Source organism: Heterodontus francisci, chromosome 12, assembly GCF_036365525.1.
Source record: "Heterodontus francisci isolate sHetFra1 chromosome 12, sHetFra1.hap1, whole genome shotgun sequence".
NCBI lineage: Eukaryota > Metazoa > Chordata > Chondrichthyes > Heterodontiformes > Heterodontidae > Heterodontus > Heterodontus francisci.
Genome location: NC_090382.1, coordinates 100948638 through 100965705, shown reverse-complemented (window position 1 = coordinate 100965705; position 17068 = coordinate 100948638). Strand labels below are relative to the sequence as shown.

At 41.2% G+C, this 17068-nt stretch overlaps 1 protein-coding gene across 2 annotated transcripts in view; it reads left to right on the top strand.

Annotated features, from left to right (window-relative positions):
• The window catches only part of rad50 (RAD50 homolog, double strand break repair protein), a 181821-nt gene that overhangs the window by 38572 nt on the left and 126181 nt on the right, over positions 1 to 17068 (top strand). The window lies entirely within an intron of this gene.

The following is a 17068-nucleotide window of genomic DNA, read 5'->3' as shown; positions in this document are numbered from 1 at the left end:
GCAAATATAGATGGGGCAAGGACACTGAGGAAGAAGCTTTTTGTGATTTTTACTTACAGACACTGTCTTTTACTGTTTGAAGAAAAATACAGCAGTGTTTAAATCCTGTTTGAAATATGACATTGTGCCATATAAATTTGGTGTAAAATACCAATGCTGGTTGTTCTTTTTTTCGAGTGCTTTATAGGAATATACTTCGAACGCACCAATATAAATGGAAGCTGACTTGTTGCCGCACTATCTGCTACAGAGAGGTTGTTCAAGAATTGTCCCGTAAATTTAGTACCTTTTAAAGTTTTTTTTTATAACAATTAAGTGCAAGATACAATTTTCTTTAGTCTAGCATTTCATATGGTTTGAATAGTTAATGTTTTTGTGCCTTTGGATGTGCTTGGGCAGGAGGGGTCGAGGTTGAGTGGAGTGAGATTCCCAGTGTATTTATACCTCACTTGAGAGCGCTAAGAACTGCTGTTGGGTGTCAAAAGTTGGGAGCCAAATGTGCTGCATTCCCCAATACCTGGGTAGCAAAATGATCAGTTTGGCTCATTTCTCTGCTCTGAAATATGGATTAAATTAGCTTTCTTTTGGGAGAAAATGGGGCTATAGGGAATACAACTAGCTATCATTGTATTAATTTGTGATATTTCACAAATAATTATCACTCTGTGATGGTGATTACATTCGGATAATGAATCTTTCCACATGGACATAGACTTTATGGAGCATCTTCATTGCTGTGACAATAAAAGGACAGAGCGTAGAATGAATCTGCCTCTTGATGCCACCTACTTTACAGAATATCTATTTAACTGAAGGTTCCAAAGACATTATGGGCGTTCAAAATGCATGTTCCCGCCAGGTTGGATCCTAAAAGGATTGAATTTGATGAGCCAAAAGGTCAATTGTCACTCAGTCTTTTTTTTATCTACTTTGGAGTAATTTCAAAGCACTCATTTGATTTTGTCATGCCTAATGAACCTTGGTGAAATTTTGAGAAAATTACTAAAGTAGTAGACAAGAGAATGTCTATGGAGGTAGTTCATATGGACTTCCAGAAGGCATTTGATAAGGTTCCACATAAGAGACTGTTGGCAAAAATTAAAACTCATGGAATTGAAGGCAAATTATTAATCAACTTAGGGGATTGGTTAGGCGGTAGAAGACAGAGTAAAGATAATGAGTATGTACTCAATTTGGAAGGAAGCAACTAGTGGTATCCCACAAGGATCTGTGCTGGAGTCTTAACAACTCACTATATTAATTAACAAATTAGAGAGAGCCATATATGCAAGTTTGCTAATGACGCAAAGACTGGTGGCATAGTAGGTAATGTAGCTGGGAGTACAAATATTACAAAGGGACATTGATATTGAGTGAGTGGGCAAAACTGTCAGTTGAATTTCAACGCAGGTAAATGTGAAATCATCCATTTTGGACGAAGAAAGGATGGATCCAAGTAATTTTTAAGTGAAGTGCTAATAACAATGGAGGTCCAAAGAGATTTAGGGGTCCATGAACATGGATCGCTAAAATGCAGTGGACGGGTACAAAAATTATCAAAAAGGCTAATGGAATGTTAGCCCTTGTATCTTTTTTTTTTATTCATTCATGGGATGTGGGCGTCACTGGCCAGGCCAGCGTTTATTGCCCATCCCTAATTGCACTTGAGAAGGTGGTGGTGAGCTGCCTTCTTGAACCGCTGCAGTCCATTTGGGGTAGGTAGACCCACAGTGCTGTTAGGAAGGGAGTTCCAGGATTTTGACCCAGCGACAGTGAAGGAACGGCGATATAGTTCCAAGTCAGGATGGTTTGTGACTTGGAGGGGAACTTGCAGATGGTGGTGTTCCCATGTATTTGCTGCCTTTGTCCTTCTTGTTGGTAGAGGTCGCGGGTTTGGAAGGTGCTGTCTAAGGAGCCTTGGTGCATTGCTGCAGTGCATCTTGTAGATGGTACACACTGCTGCCACTGTGCGTCGGTGGTGGAGGGAGTGAATGTTTGTAGATGGGGTGCCAATTAAGCGGGCTGCTTTGTCCTGGATGGTGTTGAGCTTCTTGAGTGTTGTTGGAGCTGCACCCATCCAGGCAAGTGGAGGGTATTCCATCACACTCCTGACTTGTGCCTTGTAGATGGTGGACAGGCTTTGGGGAGTCAGGAGGTGAGTTATTCGCCACAGGATTCCTAGCCTCTGACCTGCTCTTGTAGCCACGATATTTATATGGCTACTCCAGTTCAGTTTCTGGTCAATGATAACCCCTAGGATGTTGATAGTGGGGGTTTCAGCGATGGTAATGCCGTTGAATGTCAAGGGGAGATGGTTAGATTCTCTCTTGTTGGAGATGGTCATTGCCTGGCACTTGTGTGGCACGAATGTTACTTGCCACTTATCAGCCCAAGCCTGGATATTGTCCAGGTCTTGCTGCATTTCTACATGGACTGCTTCAGTATCTGAGGAGTGGAGAATGGTGCTGAATATTGTGCAATCGTCAGCGAACATCCCCACTTCTGACCTTATGATTGAAGGGCTAGAATATAAAGGGGAAGAAGTTTTGCTATAGCTGTACAAAGTCTTGGCTTGATCATGCCTGGAGTACTGAGAGTACTTCTGGGCATCATACCTTAGAAGGATATATTGGCCTTGGAAGCAGTGCACCACAGATTACCAGAGCTTTACCAGGATTCCAGGAGTTAAATTATGGCGAGAGATTACTCGGTTTGTATTCTCTGGAATATAGAAGGTTAATGGGTGATTTGGATTTCGTTTTTAGGATTTTGAAAGGAAATGTAGATGGAGAAACATATTCCATTGGTGGGGGAGTCTGGGATCTTAAAATCAGTCCACTCTTCCATCATCACCCACAGCACCTTCCCATGCAAGCATAGGAAGTATAATACCTGCCCTTCTACCCCCTCTCTCCTCCCCATCCAACGCCCCAAACGCTCCTTCCAGGTGAAGCAGCAATTTACCTTCACTTCTTTCAATTTAGTAAACTGTATTTGTTGCTCACCATGCAGTATCCTCGACATTTGGGAGACCAAACGTAGATTGGGTGATCACTTTGCGAAACACCTCCGCTTAGTCCGCATGCACGACCCTGAGCTTCCGGTTGCTTGCCATTTTAATTCACCACCCCACTGTCATGCTCACATTTCTGTCTTTGGCCTGCTACAGTGTTCCAATGAAGCTCAATGAAAGCTTGAGGAACGTCACCTCATCTTCCGATAGGTACTCTACAGTCTTCTGGACTCAACATTGAGTTCAACAGTTTTAGAGCATGCTTGCCACTTTAAAAATTAAAACATTTTTTTTAACCATGTGCCTGTCTTAAACTTGTTCTTCATGTTTTTGCTTTCAGCGAGAGCGGTTAATTATTCATTAACACTCTTTCTGGACTCGTGCTTTGTCTTTTACTACAAGTATTAGCACTCCCTTTGCCTGTGTTCCGTGACATCGCTGTCATTCATTCTGTCCTATCCTCGCCTTATCACGCACCTTGCCTTTTGTTCTTCTCTCACCACCCCCCCCCCCCCCCCCACCCCCCAATCCCTTTCACTTGCTCAAAGCCTATTACATTTCTAACTTTTGAATGTTCTGATGAAAGGTCACAGACCTGAAATGTTAATTCTATTTCTCGCTCCACATATGCTGCCAGGCCTGTTGAGTATTTCCAGCACTTCCTATTTTTATTTCATGTTACCAGCATCCGCGGTATTTTGCTTTTAGTTCAGATGTAGGTTCTTAGGTTTAAATAAACATTGCTTTTACTTGAAAAGGAAATCAACTAAGTAAAGGCAGTAGGGCTCTGTAGTGGAGCACTGTAAGAGGTGGTATTTTTACTTTGTCAGTTAACTAATCAGGGGAATGGTGTTTCATGACCGAATTATGCTGATTTGATTTTCACTTCCCTGACAAATGCCATCAAGTATGTAGTCGACAGTAAATTAAACCAAAACAACTTCAACACTTGTTCAACTGATTGGAAGTTTGCAAATTTAGATCTTGCCAGACATGTGCTTAGATGTTAGCAGAAGTGCCATATAAGCTATCTCATGCATCAAGGGTGACTGCTGCAACTACGGATTGTTCACATATAGCTTAGCCCTGCAGGATTTCCAGAAACTGCACTTCCATCTCGGGATAGCTGTCTGCCTCAAGAGCTCTAATATTTGTAAATTAAAAAGTAAGTTTGCAGTCTGTCATATGTTTGACTACACATGCAGCTTGAAGCTAGATCCCAGAGCACAATATAACGGATGTAGGATCCCACCATTGTTATTCCTGTGGGTGGAATCTGGAAACATGAGAATGGGGTTTCTACTGATAGCTGCATCTAATTCATTCCCAATCTGTCACTGCCTCAACTGACCAGGCTGGCAGCACTGGCACTGCCAGTTTACAGTGTCTATTTGGAGATGGGACAGGTGGCCTCCTTTGTTGTATAAACTCAGATTGAATACTGCAACTTATCCAGGTACTCCTGTGATGCTTTTCATCAGTTAGGAAGCCAAGACACTCTGGGGCAATTCAGTGTCATCAGGTTGCATCTGATGTCAGACCACAAACATAACATCAACTGTATATGCTGCCCTGCCCCCAAGAACTGAAACATTACAGGAGAATTTTGGATAATAGTGGGGCAACTTTAAAGCTAGGCCATATCACTCTCTTTCAATATGTTGCAGCATCTGACTGCGTTTGCATATAAAGAAGCCATTGCCACAACTTTAAAATAGTTTATTCATCAAACTTGCTTTAAACTGCACCCACCACAACTTCACACCTTTTGAAAAGATTGAAATCAAATTTAACTGAAAATTGCAAATAGGCCCACAGGAAACAAACCAGTCAGACCATTTTATGCTGGAAGTTTGCAAGTTAAATACAGCAAGCTTGATGTTTATCGGGGAGGGGGTTTAAAAGTTGTCAACATTTTTGCATCTGTTGAGCTTTGATCTAATCTAAAGCTCTTGGTCTGCTACAGTGTGCTTAAACGTTCAATTTTTTTCGGGTGCATGGCACCAGAACCTTTTCGAAGTGTGGTCAAATTCTCCATGACAGCAGACACCCCTTCTAACTTATCAGTACAGTGTAATTTTCCAGTTACTACAACACAGTAGCCTGATGGCTCTAGTAGTTGGGGACAGACATAGCTATGCCTGGACAGTTGGAACCAGTTTTTAGAGCCAGTTTATGAACGTAACATAAGAGATAGGAGCAGGATTAGAACAAATGGCCCATCAAGCCAGCTCCGCCCTTCAATATGTTCATGGCTGATCTTAGGCTTCAACTCCACTTTCCCGCTCGCTCCTTGAGTCCCTGAGAGTCCAAGAATCTGTCTGTCTCAGTCTTAAACATATTCAATGATGGAGCATCCACGACCTTCTGGGGTAGAGAATTCCAAAGATTCACAACCCTTTGAGTGAAGAAATTTCTCATCTCAGTGCTAAATGATCGGCCCCTTATCCTGAGGCTGTGTCCCTGTCTTCTAGTTCCCCAGCCAGGGAAAACAACTTCTCAGTGTGTACCCTGTCAAGCCCCTTCAGAATTTTGTATATTTCAATGAGATCATCTCTCATTCTTCTAAACTCCAGAGAATAAAGACCCAATTTATTTAGCCTGTCATCTCTTATCCCAGGGACCAATCTAGCGAACCTTCGCTGTACTGCTTCCAAGATAAGTATATCCTTGCTTAAATATGGAAACGAAAACTGCACACAGTATTCCAGGTGTGGTCTCACCAAAGCCCTGTACAATTTTAACAAGATGACTTTATTCCTGTACTCCAATCTCCTTGCAATAAAGGTCAATATGCCATTTGCCTTCCCAATTGCTTGCTGAGCCTGTATGCTAACTTTCTGCATTCCTTGTTCAAGCACAGTCAAGTCTCTTTGAACATCAACATGGACAAGTTTCACACCTTTTAAACTCCATGAGTCCTTATCTTGCATATTCCCCTTTTGTGTGGCATCTTATCAAATGCCTTTTGGAAGTTCAAGTATACTACGTACACTCGTTCTCCTTTATCTACTCTCTAGTTACATTCTTTAATAAATTTTAGTCCCACAAGCTTTTCCAATATTTTTCTCTGCTAATATTAATTACCTTAATTTCCTCACTTTTTAGCCCCTAGGTTACCCTCTATTTCTGCTATATAACTTGTGTCTTCTACTGTGAAGACAGATACAAAATATTTGTTGAATGTCTCTGCCATTTCCTCATTCCCCATAATAATTCCTTCTGTCTCTGCTTCTAAAGGACCAATGTTTACTTTAGTTAGTCTCTGCCTTTTTATATACGTTGTTACGAGTCCATTAGGGACCATTAACTTTTAAAAAGGGAAAGTCGAATTCACAACTTTAACTGAATTATGTCACAAAATTTCACATTTTGAAAAGCTTTCTTGTACAAGAGTTAAACAAAACACTACAATTTGAAAACGCTTATAATTGAAACTTAAAAATCTTAACAGAAATATGAAGATGAATACTTATAATCCCTAAATCTCAATAGAACGCTCCTATTTGACGTTTAGTTCCACCCAAAAGGTTCTCCACTACATTACAGGATCTCGGCAGTTTGTTCACTTCTGGGACCAATCCAAAGTGTACCACTGCTCATAAGAATTCACTTTGATTTCCCTTAATCTCTCAGCTGTCTTCTGAGGTTTGAGATCTTCTGGGGATTCTCCTTCTAGCTTCGGCTAGGCAAATCTTCCAGTTCTCTTCCAACACCTCTCGAATCTGGGCTTCCCAGCTTGAGCATGGGCCTTACTCAAAACAGAAACACCCCTGGTTCCCGATGGCCTCATTGCTCCTGAGTCCAGCTGCTTTCAAAGCAAGCAGCTTTCTCTGTGGCCAACTGCCTACCTGAAAGCCAAAAGTCAACTGCTTGTCTGTCAGCAAGCACATAGATCAAAGCATCAACAGGCACCTCCTGCATCATCTATCTCCATAGCAATGTAACACATGGGGTGTCCAGAGAGAAATTTTAACCAATTTTTTTCCAACTCCAAATCTTTTCTTTGTTCTTGGAAATCTTGAATAATTTAAACTTCTGATTGAGGCAGCTGGAGATGTACTGCCTCCATCAGTAAGGGTTTCCACACAGTCCATTAGAACGGCGTGGTACACGCGGGAGATGTGTGCCACAGAGCCACTGCGATATTTCGCGCAGCAGCTCATTAACATGGAGGGGTGTTCTGCTCGCTTCCGATGCCATAGGAGGGTGGGCGCTCTGTCCCCAGCTAGGGTGTCTGGCGCCATTTTTAAAGGGCTTCAAGCCGTTCAGTGAGATTGAAATTTTTAAAGGTCCTGGTGCCCAAAGTAAAACAACTTTTAATTGCACTTTGATTCCCCTCTCCCATCGTCCCCAATGAGTAATCAATATGTAAATTGCCTTCTTGCCCCAAAAGAAACTTTTTCTTAGATCTCGAGCTTCACCCCCCCCCCCCACCCCGAACTTTACTAACTTTGACCCTCAACCCCTTCCCACCTTCCCTGCAACCAATAGAAAGAGTTTTCCCTTCTCCACCCCCACTCCCCTCGCCCTGAGAACTTCACTCCTCCCCCCTCCCCACCAGTATTCCGCTCCGGATCTCCGAACGGAGACCCAAAGGCGCGGGAGTTCCGGAAACCGGCTTGAATATCAGCATGGGACTGCCATCGCTACAAGTTGTCATTAGTCATTAATTAAAATTTATTTTAATATTTAAATTAAATCTCGGTCTCAGTGCGGCGAGGGGGGCCGCCTGTGAAATGGAGTGCGGACTTGCTGGCGCCGAGGCCCGTGGTGGGCCTCTCCTGGAGGTATTTTCCAGGCCCCACCCACCCTTCTGCCACAACCCCTGACATGGGGGGGGGTGTGGTGATGGGGGAGGGGGCTGGTAAAATTCAGTAAAATTCAAAGCTCTTACATTTTTATATTCCTGACTAGTTTACATTCATATTCTATGTTTTTCCCTTTTTATCAAAAACTTTGGTGGCCCCTTGCTGGTTTCTAAAACACTCCCGATTTTTGGACTTAGTACCATTCCTTGCGAGATTATGAGCCACTTCTTTTAATCTAATGGTATCCTTAACCTCCTCAGTAAGCCACGGATGGATCTTTCTTGCTTTGATTTTCAGTGGAATATATTTTTGTTGAATGTTTTGAATTGTTTCCTATTATGTTTCCCACTGTTCATTTACTGCCATACTTTTTAGTCCACTTATCCAGTCAACCTTAGCCAGCTCTCCCCTCATACCCATGTAATTGGCTTTGTTTAAGTTTAAGATTCTTGTTTGTGATTGGATTGTGTCGTTTTCAAACTTAATATGGAATTCAATTGTATTATGGTTACTATTTCCCAGCAGATGTTTTACTATGAGGTTACTAATTAACCCTCCCTCATTACTCAATACTAGATCTAAAATAACTTTACCCTAGTTGCTCCAGCAAATAGTCACAAAAGCATTCTACAAACTCATCTTCCAGACCACTTTTTGCCAATTTGATTGGTCCAGTGTATGTGAAGAATAAATTACGCACTATTATTACATTGCCTTTGATGAATTTTATATCTATTCTGTTTCTCCCGAGCAATTATGATTCTGGACAACCAATCCGAGTGGTTGAGAGTTCAGATCTCACCATGGTAAGGAGGTTTATGTGGAGTATAAACACTGGCAAAGGCAATTGGGCAGAAGGGCCTGTTTCTGTGCTGTAGGTTCTATATTCCTCTGTGGTTGGGTTTTGCTAGATTTGGAGCCTTTCGCTGGAGTTTAAGTAGCAGTGGGGGGAATTTTCCTTTTCAAGTGCAAAGAGAAAGTAGATGAATAGCTCAACCTCTCGGACATGTTGGAGTTTGAGCAACACTTATGATCATGAAGGTACTGAGTAGCCAAGAGCGTCTTGGCTTTTTAAGCTGAAAAAAAACCTCTGCTTTAGGACGATATTGTTCAATAGTCATTGCTGACTGGCTACAGGTGTGGTTGTGAAGGCACATCTATTAATTTTGGAGTAAATTGCCTTAATACACATATATCACTTGTATTTTTGCTTAACCTTTACTACCATTCAGTAACCAAGGAAGTAAAGGGCTCACAATGATCAAACAAATGCTTGCACACTGCTTTTCGTCTTCTCATTTTATCATTTATCATAACAAATGCACCAAAAAGTTCAAGTCCCCATGCATACTCCTTACAGACATACTGAGTTCACATTACTAAGGATAGTGCCTATCACTCATTTTCTGTTTGCTAATCAGAAATAAAATTAGCCACATCAGAATTCCCAATTAGCCCCATGTGGCTAATATATTGGACAATGTTACATTTATTTTATTTATTTATTTAGAGATACAGCACTGAAACAGTCCCTTCGGCCCACCGAGTCTGTGCTGACCAACAACCACCCATTTATACTAACCCTACAGTAATCCCATATTCCCTACCACCTACCTACACTAGGGGCAATTTACAACGGCCAATTTACCTATCAACCTGCAAGTCTTTGGCTGTGGGAGGAAACCGAAGCACCCGGCGGAAACCCACGCGATCACAGGGAGAACTTGAAAACTCCGCACAGGCAGTACCCAGAATCGAACCTGGGTCCCCAGAGCTGTGAGGCTGTGGTGCTAACCACTGCGCGACTGTGCCGCATCACGTTATTCTGCTCAAGGTCAGACTAAGAGCAGAATGGATGCCATTATAGCTGGAATGGGTGTAGTGTAGCAAATGGTGTGCTACAGTGGGATGTGCACGCTACCTTTTCACTTCCCATCATGGCTTTGAATCCAGGCATAAGCCTAATGGGGTGGAAGTATCCTTTTCTTATTGGTCTCTGAGGTGTCCTGCATGAAATGAGCTTGAATAATTTAATTTTCTGTAGATAAAACCTATGAGCCTGCAATATTAATCCTGCTGACATCTTGATCTTTCTGAAAATGCATTTAAGACACATTATTGGGTTGAGTGGTGGCCGATGAGCAATGCCTTACCAGGTAACACTAAAAGCTGCTATTGGGTATCAACCATTGGAAAAACCATGTTCCATTCCCAATACTTGGATAAGGAAGTGATCCGTTTGGCTCATTTTCCTGCTCTGAAATGGAAATTAAATTAACTTTTATTTTGAGAGAAAATGTGGCCATGGGTAATGCTGTGTGTTATCACTGTATTATTTTCTGATAATTCACAGCTAATTTATCACTGATTAAATCAGGATAACGAAACCTTCCACAAGGCTATTGACACTATGAAATATCATCTTTGCTGTAACAAAAAAAAGGAAAGAGCATAGATTGCAAAGGCACTAAGGATATTCAAAATGTTTGTTCATGTCAGGCTGGATAGAAACATAGAAAATAGGAGCAGGAGTAGGCCATTTGGCCCTTCGAGCCTGCACCGCCATTCAATACGATCATGGCTGATCGTCCAAACTCAATACCCTGTTCCCACTTTCTCCCCGTATCCCTTGATCCCTTTAGCCCCAAGAACTTTATATAATTCTTAAATATATTTAATGATTTGGCCTCAACTGCTTTCTGTGGTCGAGAATTCCACAGGTTCACCACTCTGCTAAATGGCTTACCCCTTATCCTTAGATTGTGACCCCTGGTCCTGGTCTCCCCCGCCATTGGGAACATCCTTCCTGCATCTAGTCTGTCCAGTCCTGTTGGAATTTTGTAGGTTTCTATGAGACCTCCTCTCATTCATCTAAACGCTAGCAAATACAAGCCTAATCGACCCAATTTCTCTCCATATGTCAGTCCTGCCATCCCAGGAATCAGTCTGGTGAACCTTCGCTGCACTCCCTCAAAGCAAGCGCATCCTTCTTCAGATAAGGAGACCAAAACTGCACACAGTACTCCAGATGTGGTCTCACCAAGGCCTTGTATATTTGCAGCAAGACATCCTTGCTCCTGTACTCTAATCCTTTCGCTGTGAAGGCCAACATACTATTTGCCTTCTTAACTGCCTGCTGCACCAGCATGCTTACTTTCAGCGACTGATGCACAAAGACACCCAGGTCTCGCTGCACTTCCCCTTTCTCAATCTATTGCCGTTCAGATAATCTGCCTTTCTGTTTTTGCCACCAAAGTGGATAACCTCACATTTATTACTGAAAGGATGGAATTTGATGGGTCAAATGGCCAGTTTTCACTAATCTTTTTTATACAATCACACTGTTCCTGTTCCCTTTTTAGTGCTGGTGCAGAAATTTGATCATGAGTGTACCTACAGCTCTCCATTCCGTGAACCTAGGTGAGTTTTAACAGGCCTTTTGACAACAGTTGGTGGGGGAAGAGTATTGCAGCTGAGTGATCCTCCTCTTCCCTGATGTCATTGTGCCTGATGCTACCCTGGCTGAGATTAGTTAATTTAGCCAAAGCCAAGTATCAAATCTAGGAGCTCTTTGCTCCATATGGTTGTGCACTGGGTGGTGCATTGCATGAAAAGCTTCCATCAATAGCATTCTGACTGGCTGCTCGGGTGTACAAGGGTGCCCTATGTTTTCTTTTCTTTTCCCTTGCCTATACAAAAGATGCTTTTAGGAGAACCTGGATAAGTGCACAAGGGAGAAAGAAATGGAAGTGCATGCTAGTAGGGTGGAAGGAGGCTCATGAGAAGCATAAACATTGGCATGAACCTGTTGGGCCGAATGGCCTATCACTACACTATACATTCTGTTCAATATAAATACCTGGAAATAACGCCAAAGTACTTAATTGCCTTTATAGTTTTAGGTGATCATTATAATCTGCTTGAATTTTGCCTTTGCAATTGCCTGTCTTGATGAGATTGCTGTTATGTAACCACACTCAATTTTTCTGTTATCTTAATAATTGGGTTTGTAAGCTGGTACTTTAATATTTTAATAAATTGTAGATTCTCTAATATTTTTCTTGTTAGAATCTAAATGTACAGTCATATGTATATAATCTGATGTGATTTTTTTGATATGTCCCATGTTTTACTGTTTGCTTCCCCTCCCCGAAATTGGAATAACCGATTTCTTTGAATAAGTGTATTCTCTGATGACAAACTAAAGGAGTCATTCACTTGTGCGCGTTCCGAACCTCAGAAGATGGAGCAATTCATTGTTGCCTTATTCCCTGTAGCAGCTTCCGTAGACCATCCTGAAGGAGATTAGTAAATCAGTTGGGTTTTACTGACAGTCCAGTAGCTTTGGGGTCATTGATTACTGATGCTAGCTTTTTAATCCAGATTTATTTATTTAACTGAACTCAAATTCACAAACACTGTGGTGGGATTTGAACTCATGCCTCCAGCTTATTGGTCCAGGCTTTAAACTGAAAAAAAAATGGGGGTTTTCAGGTGAGGGAAAATTTACAAATCTATAACGAAAAGTCAAGGCCATATAGCAGTGTAGCAATTTGGATAAAGATAAACAGTGTTACAGGAAGGGACAAAAGTTTTAACTGTAGTAGTGCATCAGTGAATAAGGTCAAATTAGGGCAAAATGATAAAAAGTTAAAATTAAAGGCACTTTATCTGAATCCATGAAACATTTGTAACAAGGTAGATGAATTAGTAGCACAGATAAATGAGTTTGATCTGAAAGCTGTTACATGTTAATCTGTTAATTGTGTGTCAGTAGTTTGATTATATGTAGGTGAAGGGTGTTGAGCACTTATAAACAGACACTCACTGAGACTGGTGGAGGGTTTTAAGTGAGGAGCTGCATGTTTGTAATCCTTTTACTCTGCACAATAAATGTGAAACTGAGTAAATATAGGCTCCAGCATCATCCTTCCATAACATGCTTTCTGGAATTTAACATTACAGAGATGTGGATGCATGGTGACCATGGTTAGGAACTAAAATATTCTAGGGTACTTGACATTTTGAAAAGGCAGGCAAAATGGGAAAGGACGGTAGTGTGGAAAGATCTTGGCTCAGAAGAGTAGGAAGTAAAATAGATATGAATGGAGATGAGAAATAAAAAGTGGCAGAAAGCATTCGTGGGAGTAGTTTATAGCATCCCCCTCCCCGATAGCCATACTGTTTGGACAGAATATTTATCAATAACAGAATGTTGTAACAAAAGTAATGCTGTAATCTTCACATAGACTGGGCAAATTAAATTACTAAAGGTAGTTTGGAGGGCACATTCATGGAATGCATTTGAAACAGTTCCGTCGAACAAGTACTTAGTGGAACCAGCGAGGGAAGAGAATAATTTAGACCTTGTCGTATGTAATGAGTTGGGGTTAATTAGTAATCTCATAGAAATGGATTCTGTGAGGAAGAGCAATCATAATGTGATAGGATTTCACATTGAGTTTGAGAATGACGCAAACAAGATCAAATTTAGAGTATTAAATTTAAAATTAATTACATAAATATGAAGTGTGATTTGGCTATGGTAGATTGGGAAAATAGATTAAAAGATAGGACAGTTGATGAGCAATGGCGCACATCTGGAGAAATATTCCCTAATTCTGAACAAATATACATTTCATTGAGAAGTAAAAGCTGCATGGTAAAGTGATCCATCTGTGGCTAACTGAAGAGGTTAAGGATAGTATTCAGAGGTTTGTAATATTGTGAAGGAAAACAGTAATTAATAAGGATTGGAAAAGTTTTAGAATCTAGCAAAGGATCAAAAAATTGCAGGGGAGGCAGTGACATAGTGGAAATGTCACTAAACTAGTAATCCAGAGACCCAGGCTAATGCCCTGGGGGCATGCACTCAAATCCCACCACAGCAGCTGGTTGAGTTTAAAGTCAATTAAATAGTAAATTCAAATAATTAATAAAAATCTGGAATTGAAAGCTATTACCTGAGCCGCATGCAAATTGGCACAGGGCAAATAAGAATAGAGAAATTAATGCATGGCTCAAAGACTGGTGTGGTGGAAGTGGTTTCCAGTTCATGGGGCACTGGCCCCGGTACAGGGGGAAAGTGGTGGCTGTACCGTTGGGTCGGTCTACACTTGAACCGTGCTGGGACCGGTGTTCTAGCGAGCCGCATAACTAGGGAAGTAGAGAGGGTTTTAAACTGAATAGTGGGGGCAAGGGATCAAATTTGGGAAGTATGGTAAATCAAGGAGGAGAGACTAGGCAAGAGAGAAAGGTATTAATACGGGAAATGCTAAACTGTGACAGGAAGGGAGAGTGCGTACAAATCTGAGAGTAAATCAACAAATAGGGCTAGAGGTTACAAAAATAATAAAAGGACAAAGCTAACGGCTCTGTATTTGATTGCACGTAGCATTCAAAACAGATGAACTGAGATCACAAATAGAAATAAATATGATCTGATAGCCATTACAGAGCTGTGGCTGCAGGATAACGTAGATTGGGACCTGAATATTGAAGGGTACATGGCAGTTAGGAAGGACAGGAAGCTAGGAAAAGGTGGAGGGATAGCTTTGTTAATTAATGATGGTATTAGCGCAATAGAGAGGGATGAACTAAGTTCAGGAGACCAGGATGTAGAAGCAGTTTAGGTAGAGATGAGAAATCATAAAGACAAGAAGTCACTTGTGGGGGTGGTGTATAGGCCACCTAATATTAACCACACTGTAGGATGGAGTATAAAGGAAGAAATAATGGCAGAAAGGTACAGTAATAATTGTGGGTGATTTTAACCTACATATAGACTGGAAAAATCAGATGGACAGAGGTAGCCTAAATGAGGAGTAAGTAGAATGTTTTTGGGATAATTTCTTGTGTCAGTATGTTCCGGAGTCAACCAGAGAGCAGGCTGTACTAGACCTGGTATTGTGCAACGCGATAGGATTAATTCAGGACCTCATAGTTAAGGCACACCTCGGTAGCAGCCATCATATGATTGAATTTTACATTCAGTTGAGGAAGAGCGGGTTCTGGACTAGTATTTTAAAATTAAATAAGGGCAATTATGAGGACATGAAAGCAGAGCTAGCTAAAATGAACTGGCAGATCAGGTTAAGGGATAAGTCAATAGAGATGCAGTGGCAGACATTTAAGGAGATATTTCAGAATACACAGGATAGATACATTTCAGCGAGAAAGAAAAAACCCAAGGGTGGGACCCACCATCCATGGTTAACTAAAACAGATAAAGATAGTATCAAACTTAAAGAAAAAGCCTATAATTGCGCAAAGGTGGGCAGCAGGTCAGAAGATTGCACATGATATAAAGAACAGCAAAGAATGACTAAAAGATTGATAAGGAAGGTCAAATTAGAGTACGAGAGGAAGCTAGCTAGAAATATAAAGACAGATAAGAGTTTCTGTACATATTTAAAAAAGAGTTAACAAAGTGAGCATTGATCTTATAGAAAGTGAGACTGGGGAATTAATAATGGATAATGAGATGAATTGAACAGATATTTTTTATCGGTCTTCACTACTGAGGATACAAGTAACATCCCAGTATTAGCTGTAAGTCAGGAAATGGAAGGGAGGAATTCAAGAAAATTACAATCACCAGGGAAGTAGTACTGAACAAATTGTTGGAGCTGCAGGCTGACAAGTCCCTGGGTCCTGAGGGACTTCATCCTAGGCTGTTAAAAGAAGTGGCTAGTAAGATAGTTGATGTGTTAGTTTTAATTTTCCAAAATTCCCGAGATTCGGGGAAGGGTCCGTTAGATTGGAAAATAGCGAATGTAACTCCTTTATTCAAAAAGGGAGGGAGACCAGAAAGCAGGAAACTACAGACCAGTTAGCTTAACATCTGTCTTAGGGAAAATGTTAGAAGCTATTATTGAAGACGTTATAACAGGGCATTTAGAAAAATTCAAGGTAATCAGGCAGAGTCAACATGGTTTTGTGAAGGGAAAATCACGTTTAACCAATTTATTGGATTTCTTTGAGGGAGTTACATGTGCTGTGAATAAAGGGGAATGAAGATGCCACATCAAAGGATAGTGCAGAAAATAAAAGCTTATGGTGTAGTGGATAACATATTGGCATGGATAGAAGATTGGTTAGCTAACAGGAAACAGAGTAGGCATAAATGGTCATTTTCTGGTTGGCAAGATGTAACGAGTGGTGTGCCACAGGGATCTGTGCTGGGGCCTCAACATTTTGCAATTTATATGAATGAAGGGATTGAAGGTATGGTTGCTAAGTTTGCTGATGACACAAAGATAGGTAGGAAAGTAACTTGTGAAGAGGACATAAGGGGGCTAAAAAAGGGATATAGATAGGTTAAGTGAGTGGGCAAAGATCTGGCAAATGGAGTATAATGTGGGAAAGTGGGAAATTGTCCACTTTGACAGGAAGAATAAAAAAGAAGCATATTATCTAAATGGTGAGAGGATGCAGAGGGATCTGGGTGTCCTAGTGCATGAATTGCAAAAGGTTAGTATGCAGGTACAGCACGTAATTAGGAAAGCTAATAGAATGTTATTGTTTATCATGAGGGGAATTGAATACAGAAGTAGGGAGTTTATGCTTCAGCAGTACAGGGCATTGGTGAGACCACATCTAGAGTAGTGTGTACATTACTGTTCTCCTTATTTTAAGGAAGGATGTAAATGCACTGGAGGTAGTACAGAGTAATACCTGGAATGGTGAGCTGTCTTATGAGGAAAGATTGGACAGGCCAGGCTTGTATCCGCTGGAGTTTAGAAGAGTAAGAGGCGACTTGATTGAAACATATATGATCCTGAGGGGTCTTGACAGGGTGGATGTGGAAAGGATGTATCCCCTTGTGGGAGAATGTAGAACTAGGTGTCACTGTTAAAAATAAGGGGTCGCCCATTTAAGACAGAGATGCGGAGAAATGTTTACTCTCCGAGGGTCGTGAGTCTTTGGAAATCTCTTCCGGTGGAAGTCTTTAAATATTTTTAAGGCAGAGGTAGCTGGATTCTTGATAAGCAAGGGGGTGGAAAGTTATCGAAGGTAGGTGGTAATGTGGAGTAATCAGTTCAGCCATGATCTCATTGAATGGCGGAGCAGGCTCGAAGAGCTGAGAGGCCTACTCCTGCTCCTAATTCATATGTTCGTATGTACGTTCGTAATGGCGCTATAAAACTATCATTGACTGTCACTAATGTCCTTTAGGGAAGGAAATTGCCATCTTTACCCAGTCTAGCCTATGTGTTACTCTGGACCCACAACAATGCAGTTG